The 14,045-nt window shown below is 44.4% G+C and overlaps 1 protein-coding gene across 1 annotated transcript in view; it reads left to right on the plus strand.

Annotated features, from left to right (window-relative positions):
• The window catches only part of R3HDM4 (R3H domain containing 4), a 207,817-nt gene that overhangs the window by 147,511 nt on the left and 46,261 nt on the right, over positions 1 to 14,045 (plus strand). The gene's annotated exons all lie outside the window — the stretch shown is intronic.

Below are 14,045 nucleotides of genomic sequence, written 5' to 3' on the forward strand. Positions count from 1 at the left end.
AGGCAGATTTCACATTTTCTGTAGTTGTGTTGTTTGAGGGTGACTGACTGACTGCCTACTTGAACCTTAACTGCTGCCCAGCCTGTAAAATAAAGGTTGCCAGCACCCGTTCGGCACCAGTGTGTGTGTACACACACACACACACACACACACACACACACACACACACACACACACACACACACACACACACACGAGGCAGTAACAACTTAGACTGCATTTGTACAAAAACACTGTACAAGTGCACAGCAGGTGGTTTGTTAGCAGTACAGATACCATGAATAAAGTCAAAATTATGGTGGCAGCCAAAAAGCAATTACTAGAAAATAGAAATCAAAGTCTAAACCCAACTGTACTACAAGTAGTGAATATAGTAACAGATAAAAACACTGGAATTGAATCTTTAGAAAAGGGTAGGAGCAAATTACATAGGAAAAAGTGGGAATTGTGGGAACAGTATGTACAGGGGAGGAATGAGGTTTAAAAGAAAGAAGGATTTGAATTAGCTATGTAAGGTTTGACTGATAATGAGTGGGTAGATTATAAGTGATGTACAATGTTGGAAACTAAAATTATGTCAGTATGGCTTGTGATGTAAAATGCTTGCAACTAAGATTATGTCAGTATGTTTTTTTTTTTTCATTTATATAAATGTATGGTTGCCTGTAAATGTTTCTTGTTTAAAAAAAAAAAAAAAGTTTGGGGCTGCTGTCCAAAGCCCAGTTCATCTCCACTTCCGTCCTTCCACAGTAAAGCTGGATAAACACTAGTTTAGTCCAGGACATCAGTGCTCAGGTGGAAAAAGTTATGTCTTACATTGACGTTCCATCTGTGTTGTAGATCTTTGTTCATTCATTACTATTAGGACCGAGTCCCCAGCTACTTGAGTCCTGGGTGGCCCTAAGGAAGGATATTCCTGAGCACTATAGAACCAAAAGATGCTTGTCCCCTGGAGGCCAAATCCAATTTCTAATGAGAGATAAAGGTATGAGGTCTTGCCCAAGTGGCTGCTGCGCAGATATCATCCATATAGGCTCTGTAATGAAATGCTACAGATGTAGCCATTGATCTGGTAGAATGAGCCTTTATTTGGAAGGTAAGTCTAGCTTATTCTGTTGGTAGGTAAAGGTAGTGACGTTTCTAAGCCAGGAGGATAAAGTCACTTTGGAAACAGGTTTACCAAATCTGGGTCCTACAAAGGCCACAAACAATTGATCTGTTTTCCTGAAAGATTTAGTCCTGTCCAAATAACAACAAAGCTGCCGATGTACATCATGGGTGTGCAAAAGGTACTCCCCTCTATTAGAATGCTGAGGGAAGAAAACTGGCAGGTCAGTAGATTGGTTAATGGAGGAAAAAAAAACAGAAATGACCTTGGGCAAGAAAGAATGGTCAGTACAAAGGGACACCCTATCCATGTGGAAGATCCAAGTAAGGTCTCTTGACACTCAAGGCCTGCAGCTCAGATACTCTTCTTGCGATGGTACGTGCTACTAGAAGTAAGGTTTTCCACAACAAAAATTTTAAATCACATGAATCAAAGGGCTCGAAAGGAGAACCTGTGAGAGACTGAAGTACCAAAGTCAGGTCCCAGGGTTCTAAGAGAGGCTTGACCAGAGGTTTAACATGTAATACTCCTTTCAAAAAGTTCTTTCATGGACGGTGTGACATAATTGAAGAATTATCAAGACCATTATGAAAATTGGCGATAGCTGCTAAATGTACAGTGGTCTTCGATGCTGAGGCTCCTGCATGTAAAAGAGTAGTCGGGTATTGTACGATCTTTTGAATAGGCATAAAGAAAGGGTCTAAGATGTTCTTCGTGTTTCACTGTTGCGGTCATTACATTTGGGTAATCTGCTGTCATGTTGCCCTCAGTCAGCCTGAATAACAAAGTCTTGGGTCCTGCGTCGGTTGCTGTCTCCTCTTCCATGATGTCAGGCCATCAGGGGTATAAAACATGCAGCAGACTCCATTTTAATCCGTCTTTGTTGCTGCACCGTGCTCAAGGCAGAAGCAGTTCGCAAGTGCCGGTCGGCCGACTCCTGAAATTTTCGTTTTCGAGTTTCAGAACCGAAGTCTTCAAACTAAAGCTAAGTACCCCGTTGGGGAAACTTTTTCTTGCTCCTTACCGATGGCAGTAAAAGTTAATAATTGCATTACTTGTGAGAAGCAAATACCTAATAAGGATTTTCATTTGTACTGTATTCCTTGCCTAGGCCCCGATCACAACGTGCCTTGCTGTCGGTTTTGTGCTAAATGTAACCAATGCACAATTAAGCGTCTGTATATTTTTGCTTCTAAATATTTTGGTTCAAGATTTAACTACCCTGAAATGTCGTCTGTTAGTAATCCGACTACCTGAGTTCACAAAAAAATGCAAGGAAAAAGAGACAGACCGTCGAGGTCCAAAACTGACGACGAAGCTTCTCCTAAGCCAGTCTCCGGTACTCAGTGAGGTGCTTTCGCAGCCCCTGACACCCGCTACTTTTGAGTCGCAGGCGTCTACCGAGACCCATTCGGAGTCTTGTATGCCGCGGGATTCGCAAAATATTGAACCCGCGGATGTCTCTCCCTTGGATGGGTCTGGAGCTGCTGAGCAGTCACCGGCTTCTGAGGGTGTTTTCAGATCTCAACATTTTTATATTAAACCGACACCATCAACAAAAACAAGGTAAAAAACAACTTCTGTGTCTATAAAACCGACGCATGAGCCACGTGCCCAGGCCACTATGCCTAAAAAACAAATGATCAAAATGGCTGAGGATTTAATTACCTTGATCAAGGGTTACCACCCCCCCCACCCCCCACCCCTTGGTAAGAGGCATGGGCAAGGCACTGATTATGAATCTTCAGATCAGGTTTCCATTTCTTCTGATCAGGAATTTTCTGTTCCACCTTATGAGGATTCTGATGCAGAGGAATCCATCCCATCTGCATCTCCTCCTGAGGATTACTCTTTTGGAGAGACTTTGCATACTTTAAGGGAACATTTTCACTGGGGGAGTCAGGGCTTCTCTGAATCAAAAAAGAGGCTTGGGGATTTCCTCCTTCTTCCTCAGCATAGGCCTTTGGCAATACCTCCTGTGTTAGACATTGTTGATGTGTTTTCGGAATCGAGCATGGCTCCTGATTCCCTGCCTCCGGCTCCTAGTAAGCCAGACAGATATTACAGGGTTCCTGACACCCGCAAATTTATTTTCAAAAATCCTGCTGCTGATCCTGAGACTATTTCTCAGGATCCCAAGGGTGTTAAGGCTTCTGCAGCCAAAAATCCTACACCTTCTGATAGAGATTCCAGGGCGCTGGATAGATGATGGGGTAAGAAGGTTTATACGTCTGCAACCTTGGCAATTGAGGCTTTAAACTGCCAGTTTCATATGCTTAAATATCAACAGCATGTTATGGGCTTACTGAAACAGAAAATTATGTTGATTTTTGATTGTGTGGAAAATAGAGTTACAGGATTTATTGCATTCAGCAGAACAGGTTGGAACGCATACTTTGCAATGTGGTTTTGATTCCTTGGAGGCCTCTTGTAGGGCTGCCATTACTGGATCTGTGATAAGAAGGCATGCCTGGCTCAAGGAGCAAAATCTGCCTGATCATGTTAAAGCTAAATTGTTGGATGCCCCTTTGCAGCATGATTCTCTGTTTGGTAATAAGGCAGAAGAGGTTTTAAAGAAAATGGAAGACAAAGCGAAATCTATGCAAACTGTAAAATATTTCTTGCAAGTGCAGCCACCCAGGTTCAGTAGGCACTGGCCTACTTAAAATTGGTCCTTTCCTGTGTCCAACAGAGCCACTCAGGGCAAACCTAGGCGCTCAAAAGGCTCCAGGTATCAATCACAGGGATCTTACAGGTCAAAGCAATGGGGTGCCTCCACCTCCAAATATGGAGGTAACAAAGCACAACCCTATAGTAAGCAGCCTCAATGACTTTCCTCTACCATCTCCAAGCACTTATCTTTTGGCAGCCCCTTGGGGGGAAAACTAACTGCCAATTTTGAGCATGAAGTGCTAATTACCCAGGACAAGTGGGTATTAAACATAGCAACCCAGGGGTACAGATTTCATTTCCATACTTTGCCAATTCCAAACGGATGACCGGATCTGCCACAAAACCAGTGGGCAGAGGCAAGACAAATTCTGCAGGATTTGGTATTCATGGCATCCTCCATTCTACTAATTCCATATGCGAGACTGCATATGAGGAAACTTCAATGGTACCTAAAAAGTTTATGGAGTCAACATTTTCACAGCTTGGAAACAATGATTCCTCTCATTCCCTGCCTACAACAGGAGTTTATTTTGGTGGGCAAAGACATGTCACCAAAACAAGGGACTGTCATTCACTCTATCCCCTGCCACCCAAACCCTAACTACAGACCCATCAGACTATGCTTGGGGGGGCCCACCTGGCAGGGAGATGCATTCAGGGCACATGGAGACCAAACCAAATGCATCTGCATATCAACCAGAAAGAAATGCTAGCTGTTCAGAATGCTCTGACAGCCTTCAAGGACTTACTTCATCCAGGACAACTACTGATAAAGACGGACAACACCACAGTTATGTGGTACATAAACAAGCAGGGGGGTACCCATTCCTACCCCCTTTGCAGACTAGCCATGGCCTTGGTGAACACAGCCGTGACTTACCAAATACATCTTCAAGCTCAATTCCTGCCAGGAAAGCAAAATACTCTGGCAGATGACCTAAGCAGAAATCTTATGGACCCGCACGAATGGAAACTGGATCCACAAATCTTCAGCATGTTAACACAGAAATTGGGAAGCCCAGACCTAGATCTATTTGCCTCTCCCCAAAAACTATCAGTTGGACAAATTCTACACAAGAACTCATCACAAAAAAGCATAGAAAGTGGATGCTCTATCCTTCAGCTATAAAAAACTATCAATCTATGCCTTTCCCCCTCTGCCTCTACTCTCCAAGGTCTTACTAAACGTCAGACAGGAAAAAAACAAAAATGATTCTAATTGCTCCAGACTGGCCTTGCCAACACTGGTACCCACTTCTAAGGAATATATGTCACACCTTCCTCCATGGTACTTACCTCAAACACCTCATCTACTGTCTCAGCTGAACTATCAAATTCTGCTCACTCCGCACCAAACTCTGAATCTTGCAGCATGGCTAATCAACTAATTATTCAAACCACATCTCTCAGTAAACCTGTGATAGATGTCATTTTGGAAGCCAGAAGGCCTAGTACTAGAAAATCTTATGCTGATAAATGGAAGAGATTATGTGCTTGGAACCAAGCACAAGGAATAGACAAAGCAAAGCCCAATATTCCTCAGATTTTACAATACTTAACTGAGATGCTTGACAAGAGTCTATCATTTTCTTCAATAAAAATCCATGCCTCTGCCATCTCGGCTCATTACAACACAGAGCCCCCCTCTTTTCTCATCCACTGCTAAAACAGTATCTCAGAGGGGCCAAAAATGTAAGGCCTCCCAGGAGAACACAAACTCCTGCATGGGACCTCAATTTTGTGCTGGAAAAACTCACCCTGCCTCCTTTTGAATCAGCAGCTACTGTGGATATAAAATTTCTATCTTGGAAGACAGCTTTTCTTTATGCAGTCACTTCAGCTAGAAGGGTTTCAGAACTACAGCCTCTCATGGCAGTGGAGCCTTTCATTATATTTTACCCGGACAGGGTGGCCCTTAGGACCAATCCTTCTTTTATGCCTAAGGTGGTATCCATTGTGGCTCTTAACCAGACCATTCACCTGCCAACATTTTTCCCAAATCTGCAGAACAAGGGGGAACGGATTCTGCATTCATTGGATGTACACAGACAACTAAGATTCTACTTAAACACGACAAAATCTCTCTTAAGAAAGTCTGAGCAACTACTGGTAGCATTTGCTGCAGGATCAGAGGGGAAGGCTATATCAAAGCAGACTGTTTCTAAATGGATAAGCCACTGCATTCGTTTCTGCTATATTTGCACCATGGTAAACCTGTGCCCAAGGGGATCAGATCCCATTCCACCAGGGCTGCCTGTACTTAGCAGCTTTTCTCAGAGGAGTCCCAACCAAAGACATTCTAGATGCTGCTACTTGGAGCTCTGTTCATACGTTCACAAAGCATTATCATTTACCTCTCTTCTCTAAATCCAGGGCAGACTTTGCCACTGCAGTCCTGCAGGGGCTTATAGCTGCTCCTAATGCTGTTTAGATCCATCCTCCCATCCATAGTTTTGGGAATTTATACCCAAATGTAATGACTGCAACAGTGAAACACGAAAAACATATTACAGTTGTGTACACTTACCAGAAATGTAGATGTTCAAGTGTATTCACTGTTGCAGTCCAGGTTACCCACCTGCCATCCCTTTACCTTTATACCTTTTGTTTCCTTCACTATACTCAAAAGCCTTTGTGGTGTATTTGCTTTTAGTTGAAGATAAATTTTATGTTTCTAAGGTGCATTTATATATTTACAGTTTATTTATATATTTTTGCTCCCCATTTGGGGGTACCTGACATCTGGGGCAATAAAAGACTGATTAAAATGGCGTCGGCTGCATGTTTTTATACCCCTGACTACCTGACGTCATGGAAGAGGAGACTGCAACCGATGCAGGACCCAAGAATTTGGTATTCAGGCAGACTGAGGGCAACCTGCCAGCAGATTACCCAAATGTAATGACTGCAACAGTGAATACACTCGAACATCTATATTTATGGTAAGTGTGCACAACTGTACTTTCTGATCTTTGGCCCAAATAGAGAACCTAGTCATTTACTAGAATAAACTTTCCTGGTGGAAGGTTTGTGTGAAGCCAGAAGAATTTCACGAACAGGAGAAGGGATGTCAGGCTGCCTGGCAATCATTGGAAGTGGAGGAACCAAGCTGTGAGCTTGAGACTATGCAGGTTCAGATGAATCAGTCCCTGAGGATGAGATAACAGGTCTTAGGAATGATCCAGGATCCACGGGCTGCGACTCAGATGAGGCCATAGAAACAGAAACCAGACTTGACGGGGCCAGTAGGGGGCAATGAGGATCACTTTGCTTCTCAACCTCTGAGCTTTCTGGAGAAATATTGGAATGAGGGGAAATGGGGGAAAGGCATACAGAAGACCCGGGGGCCAATTGTGCGTTAGAGCATCTCTCGGTGGTTCCCCCTGAGGGGGGGGATCAGGGCAAAGTAGCTTCTGCATTTGTAGTTTAGGGGGGAAGCAAACAGGTCGCATCAAGGTTTGCCCCAGCGTTGGAAGATCCGATCTGCTGTTACAGGGTTGAGGGACCACTCATGAGGCATCAGGATGTTCCTGCTCAGATTGTCTGCAATAAAGTTTGAACTCCTGGGAATGTACGTCGCTATAAGGAAGTGGTTGGAAGCTATCACCCAGTGCCAAATCCTCATGGCTAAGACCTGGTTCCACCTTGCTTGTTGATATCACAAGTAAAACAAGCTGCAAAACACAAACTCAAAAGAGAAAACTTGCAGAGAAAACCAGTTTAATAAAAAGCAAAGCTTTCGGGCGTAACCCTTTATTAGTATTGAAGAAGGGTTACGCCCGAAAGCTTTGCTTTTTATTAAACTGGTTTTCTCTGCAAGTTTTCTCTTTTGCTTGTTGATATACCAGACGACTGACATGCTGTCTGACTGAATTGCAATGGTCCCAGAGAATAGGGATGCATGGAACGCTTGCAACGCTAAGAGAACTGCCCTCGGTTCCAGGACATTTATGTGCAAATTGGCCTCCATGGGGGATCAGGTGTCTTGGACAGTCTTTCCCTGGAAATGCCCCCCCCCCCCAAACAGGGAAGCATCCGTGGTCACCGTGGCCGTGGGCTGGGGAAGACAGAATGGTCTACACCAAAGATTAGTTTGTGGCTTCATCCAGCATAACATTTCTTTCTTGCAGCGGTTTGTAAAACGTATCATATGGTCGAGTGGATGAGTTAGCAACGACCATTGTGCAGAAAGGAGCCACTGTAGGATTCTCATGTGCAGCCTTATCAGGGGTACTAACATAATGGCAGCCGCCATGGAGCCTAAGAGTTGCAGTACAAGATGTGCTGGTACATAGGTCTGAGGAAGAAGGTGTTGGATTTGGTGTCTTATTTTCGAAAGCCTGTGAGGGGGGAGAGAAACTTGACAGGATGTTATGTTGAAGACCGCTTCAAGAAATTCCAGTGTCTTCATTGGGGACATTTAAGATTTGTCCTTGTTGATTGTAATCCCCAAGTGGAGAGCGAGACCTTGAGTGTAAGAGAGACTGCGGACTAGGAGATTCCTGGTCGGAGCGGTAAAGAGCCAATCGTCTAGATAGGGAAACACCTGGAATCCTTAGTCAAAGATGAGCTACCACAACTGCCATACATTTGGTAAACACTCTTGGGGCTGTCGAGAGACCGAATGGCAGTGCCCTGAACTGGTAGTGATTGGCTCCCAGCCGGAAGCGGAGAAACCTCCGGGAGCGGTGATCCATCTTTATGTGGTAGTACGCGTCCTGGAGATCTATATCCAGTTGTCCCTCCCTAGGAAGGGAAGAATGGACTATACCGTGACCATCCCAAATTTTTGAGGTTTGATAAATTTGTTCAATAGGCTGAGATCCAGGATTGGTCTCCAGTCCCCGGTCTTTTTTGGCACTAAAAAGAACCTTGAGTAAAACCTGAATCCTGTCTGCTCTGGTGGGACTGGTTGGATGACTCTTTTTCTTAGCAGCTTTTCTATTTCTAAGGCTGCTAATTCCCTCTGATTGGGTGGTACATTAGGGATTCGTTTTACGGGTCTGGGAGTTAAATCGAATGGCATTTGTAGCCTCTGGATGTTATTATCTGCACCCAAACATTGGTAGTAATAAGATGCCAGGCTGGTAGATGCAGAGAAAAACGACTCCCAACTGCTTCCAGAGGAAAGCAATCGGGCCGCTGCTCAGGAGTGCTGGTAGGGTCTGCCGGAGAAAGAATCTCTAATGCCCTGGATGTTCTTCGTGTTTCACTGTTGCAGTCATCACATTTGGGTTATCTGCTTGCAGTAGCCCTCAGTAGGCCAGATTATCAGTGTTGGGTCCTGCGTCAGTTGCTGTCTCATCATCCATGATGTCAGGTAGTCAGGGGTATAAAGGGGTTTATATTAGAACACCGAACTTTCAGAATTTTGAGTGTTCTAATATCGAGTATAAGTATCGAAGAAACAGAAAACCAAATTTTTGCCTAGGGAAAGAATTCTGTTGTCCGTTTCTGTTGCTTCGGTATTTTCAGCGCTGTGGTGGAAAGTTACGGGTTGGGTTCAGGTAAGTGTGCGATTGTGTGGACGTGAGGGTTAGGGCATGGGGTAGGTGAGTTAGGGTTAGGGTGCGGGTCAGGTAAGTGTGCGATTGGGTGCATGTGAGGGTTAGGGGCACGGGTGAGGTGACTGTGCGATAGTGACAGACCTTAGGTTTTGGGTTAAGGTAAGTGGATAGTTAGTGGTGTATGTATAGTTTAGTGTAGGGTGAGGTGTAAGTGTTTAGGTGTATGTGTGTGGATTGCTGTTTGTTTGGTGTGCTTGTGTTGTATGTATGTGTTTTGGAACCCTAGGAAAAAATTTGCTGTTCTGTATGTTCAATGTTTTAAATTTTCGATTAATAGGGTTTGATATTAGAACACTCGAAATTCTGAAAGTTTGGTGTTCTAATATAGACCCGTATAAAGGAAGCCGATGCCATTATATCAGTCTTTCTTGCCGTGCGGTGCCCAAAGCAGAAGCAGTTCACAAGTGCTGGTCGGCCAACTCCTGAAATTTTCGTTTTCGAGTTTCAGAACCGAAGTCTTCAACTAAAGCTAAGTACCCTGTTGGGGAAACTTTTTCTTGCTATAAACTGATGTCAGTAAAGTCAATAATTGTATTTCTTTTAGAAAACAAATACCTCATAAAGATTTTCATTCGTACTGCATTCCTTGCCTAGGCCTTGACCACGACATACCTTGCTGTCGGTTTTGTGCCTTATTTAAACAACGTACTATTCGTTGTCAGTATATTTACGCTTCTAAATATTTTGGTACTCAGTTCAATTATCCAGATATGTCTTCGGTAAGCCATCCGACTACCCACATTCCAAAATAACGCAAAGATAAAGACAGAGACAAGCTGCCTAGGTCCAAAGCTGCCGACAACGCTTCCAAGCTAGTCGCCAGTTCGCCGGTACTCAGTGAGATGCTTTCGCAGCCCCTGATACCCGCTACTTCAGATTTGCAGGCCTCTGCTGAGACCCATTCGGAGTCCAGTATGCCACGAGATCCTTCCAACTGTGGAACCTGTGGATGTCTCTACCTTGGATGGGTCCGGAGCCGCTGTGCAGGCCCCAGCTTCTGAGGGTGTATTCAGGCCTACTGACTTGCATATTAAACCAAAGCCATCTTCTTCTTCAAGGCCTAAAACTCTATCCATGCCTAGAAAACTGATGCTCAGATCGCATGGTCAGGCCTCTATGCCTAAAAAACAAATGATAATGGCTGAAGACCTTATTACTTTAATCAGGGGAAGCCAACCTTTCCCCTCTAAGAGACCTAGGAATGAATTTGCTTATGATACTATTGATCAGGATTCTCAAATTTCTGTTTCCTCTGATGACCAGGATTTACCCTTATCTACCTATGAGGATTCTGATGCAGAGGACTCTATTCCCTCTGCTTCCCCTTCAGAGGATTTCTCTTTTGGTGAAACCTTGCATACTCTTAGGGAGCATTTTCGCTGGGAAAGCCAGGATTACTCTGATTCTAAAAAGAGGCTTAGGGATTTCTTACTCGCCCCAACACAGGCCTTTAGCTATCCCCCCTGTACTGGACATTGATGATGATGCCTTTTCGGAATCTAGCTTGGCCCCTGACTTTTTACCTCCTGCTCCCAGAAAACCTGATGGATATTACAGGGTTCCTGACTCTCACATGTTCCTTTTTAAAAAATCCTACTGCGGATCCTGAGACCATTTCACAGGGACCCAAGGGCATTAAGGCTACTACTGCCAAAAATCCTACCCCCTTTGATAGAGATTCCAGGGTGCTGGATAGATGAGGTAAGAAGGTATACACCTCAGCAACCTTGGCCATTAGGGCCTTAGGGCCTTAAACTGCCAGTTTCATATGTTAAAGTATCAGCAGCATATTGCTCAAACAGAAAATGATGTTGATTACTGACTGTGCTGAAAATAAGGATTTAATGCATTCTGCTAAACAAGTTGGAAAACATACTTTGCAGTGTGGTTTTGATTCTCTAGAGGCATCTTGCAGGGCTGCCGTCACTGGGTCTGTGCTTAGAAGGTGTGCATGGCTCAAGGAGCAATCTTTGCTACATCATGTTAAAGCTAAATTGCTGGATGCTCCCTTAAATCATGACTGCCTGTTTGGCAACAAAGCAGAAGTACTTAAAAAGATGGAGGAAAAAGCTAAATCTATGCAAACTGTTAAGCATTTCCTACAAGTACAGCCCCCAAGATTTAGTAGGCATTGGCCCTCTAAGAACTGGTCCTTTCCTGCCTCTTCCAGGCCTTCTCAGTCCAAACCCAGAACCAGCAGAACACTCAAGCTTCAGTCCGAAGGTACGCACAGGACTAAGCAGTGGGGGGCTCCCCCTTCCAAACTTAACTTTAAAACTTCCAAGCCCTTCTCAACTGACTGCTCCGTTAGGGAGAAAGATTGCTCTGCAGGCAAAAAACTCAGGACAAATGGGTTTAAAATATTGTATCCCAAGGATACAGATTTCACTTCCACACATTACCAATCCTAAACGGTTGGCCAGATCTACCCCCAAATCAGTGGGCAGAGGCTCAAAAGCAAGTACTCTCTCTCTCTCTCTTAAGTATAAGGGCTATTCAAACTGTACCAGAAGAGGAAAAGGGACAAGGTTTCTACTCAAGACTTTTCCTGGTACCCAGAAAAGGCAACTCATGGCGTCCTATCCTGGACTTTTCTATCCTAAACACCTTTTTGATTCCAAAATTCAAGATGCTAACTCTTCACCAGTTGCTTCCTATGCTAGGCAAGGATGCCCGGTTGGCAACACTGGAATTAAAGGAAGCCTACCTGCACATCCCAATCAGGGAATCTTGCAGAAGATAGCTGCACTTCATAGCAGGCTACATGCACTATCAGTTCTCTGCACAGCCCTTTGGATAATTTACTGCACGCAGGGTTTTCACAAAGTGCCTAGCTCCAGTCATTGCATTTTGCAGGCAAAGAAATATTCAAATATACCCATACCTGGACGATTGTCTAATTCAGGCAGAAAGCCAGGACATGCTTTTGAATTATCTGACGTTTGTACAAAAGGTGCTAACTTGTCTGGGGTACACCATAAATGAAAAGAAATCACATCTTGTACCCTGACAAAAATTGTATTCCTGGGAGCGAGCATGAACACAACTTCCCAGATGGCGTTCCTCACGCCAGAGAAACAAATTCATTTGACAGCTTACTTCAAACTAATGGCCACAAAAACCCTGCTATCTGAAAGGCAAATACTGAAAGCCTTGGAGTTCATGGCCTCCTGCATTCTCCTAATTCCATATGCAAGACTGAATATGAGGAAACTACAATGGTATCTAAAAAGCCTATGGTGTCAACATTCTCAGGATCTAGAAGCAATGATTCCTATCATACCTTGCCTACAGTTAGAGTTCCTTTGGTGGGCAGAGGCCTGCCACCAGAACAAGGGACTACCATTCACTCTACCTCCTGCCTCCCAAACTGTAACAGACCCATCAGACTATGCATGGGGGGCATACCTGGCAGGGAAGTGCATTTAGGGCAAATGGAACCCAAGTCAAATGCACTTGCACATCAACCAAAAAGAAATGTTAGCTGTACAGAATGCTCTGACAGCCTTCAAGGACCACATTCTTCCAGGACATTTAATGGTATAGACGGACAACACCACTGTTATGTGGTACATAAACAAGCAGGGGGGTACTCATTCATACCCCCTCTGCAGACTAGCCATGGCTCTGTGAACACAGCCTTAAGCTACCATGTGCATCTACAGGCTCAATTCCTGCCAGGAAAGCTAAATACACTGGTAGACGAACTAAGCTGAAATCTCATATACCCAAATGAGTGGAAACTGGAACCAAAGACTTTCAACATGTTGATAAACAAATGGGGGAGCCCAGATATAGACCTGTTTGCCTCCCCCCAGAACTACCAATTGGACAAATTCTGCACAAGGATTCCCCACAAACAAGCTTGGAAATTGGATGCCCTGTCCTTCAACTGGAAAAATCTATCAGTTTATGCTTTTCCTCCTCTGCCTCTCCTCTCCAAAGTACTACTAAAGATCAAACTGGACAAACCAAGGATGATACTGATTGCACCAGACTGGCCACACCAACACTGGTGTACCCCCTCTTGCGAAGTGTGTCACTGCTGGCACCATGGCACCTGCCTCCGACCCCTACCCTGCTGCCCCAGCAGGAGGGCCAGATCTGCATCCTCAGCTTCAAACACTGAACCTGGCAGCCTGGCTAATTACCTGATCTCTCCGTTACCATCCCTCACTAAACAGGTGTTTGGTGTCATTCTGGAGGCAAGGAGGCCTAGTATTAGAAGATCTTATGATGAAAAATGGAAAAGATTCTGTTCCTGGAACCATACTCAGTGGATGGGCACAGCAGCGCCCAATTTACCTCTGATTCTTTTATACTTAACTGAGATGCTTCACAAGGGCCATTCCTTTTCCTCCATCAGAATTCATGCCTCAGCCATTTCAGCTCATTACAACACAGAACCACCCCTCTTCTCTCATCCACTGCTCAAGCAGTTCGTCAGAGTGGCCAAAAACTTAAGACCATCCAGGAGAGCCCCAACTCCAGCCTGGGACCTTAACTTTGTATTGGAAAAACTCACTCTACCTCCTTTTGAACCAGCTGCAAGTGCAGAGTTAAAATTTCTCTCTTGAAAAACTGCCTTCCTTTTAGCAATCACTTCAGCAAGAAGGGTGTCTAAATTACAGGCCCTTATGGCAGTGGAACCTTTCATCATCTTTCATGCGGACGGGGTGTCCCTCAGGACTAATCCC

This window comes from Protopterus annectens, chromosome 13.part0 (genome assembly GCF_019279795.1).
Source record: "Protopterus annectens isolate FY-2018-M chromosome 13.part0, PAN1.0, whole genome shotgun sequence".
Classification (NCBI taxonomy): domain Eukaryota; kingdom Metazoa; phylum Chordata; order Ceratodontiformes; family Protopteridae; genus Protopterus; species Protopterus annectens.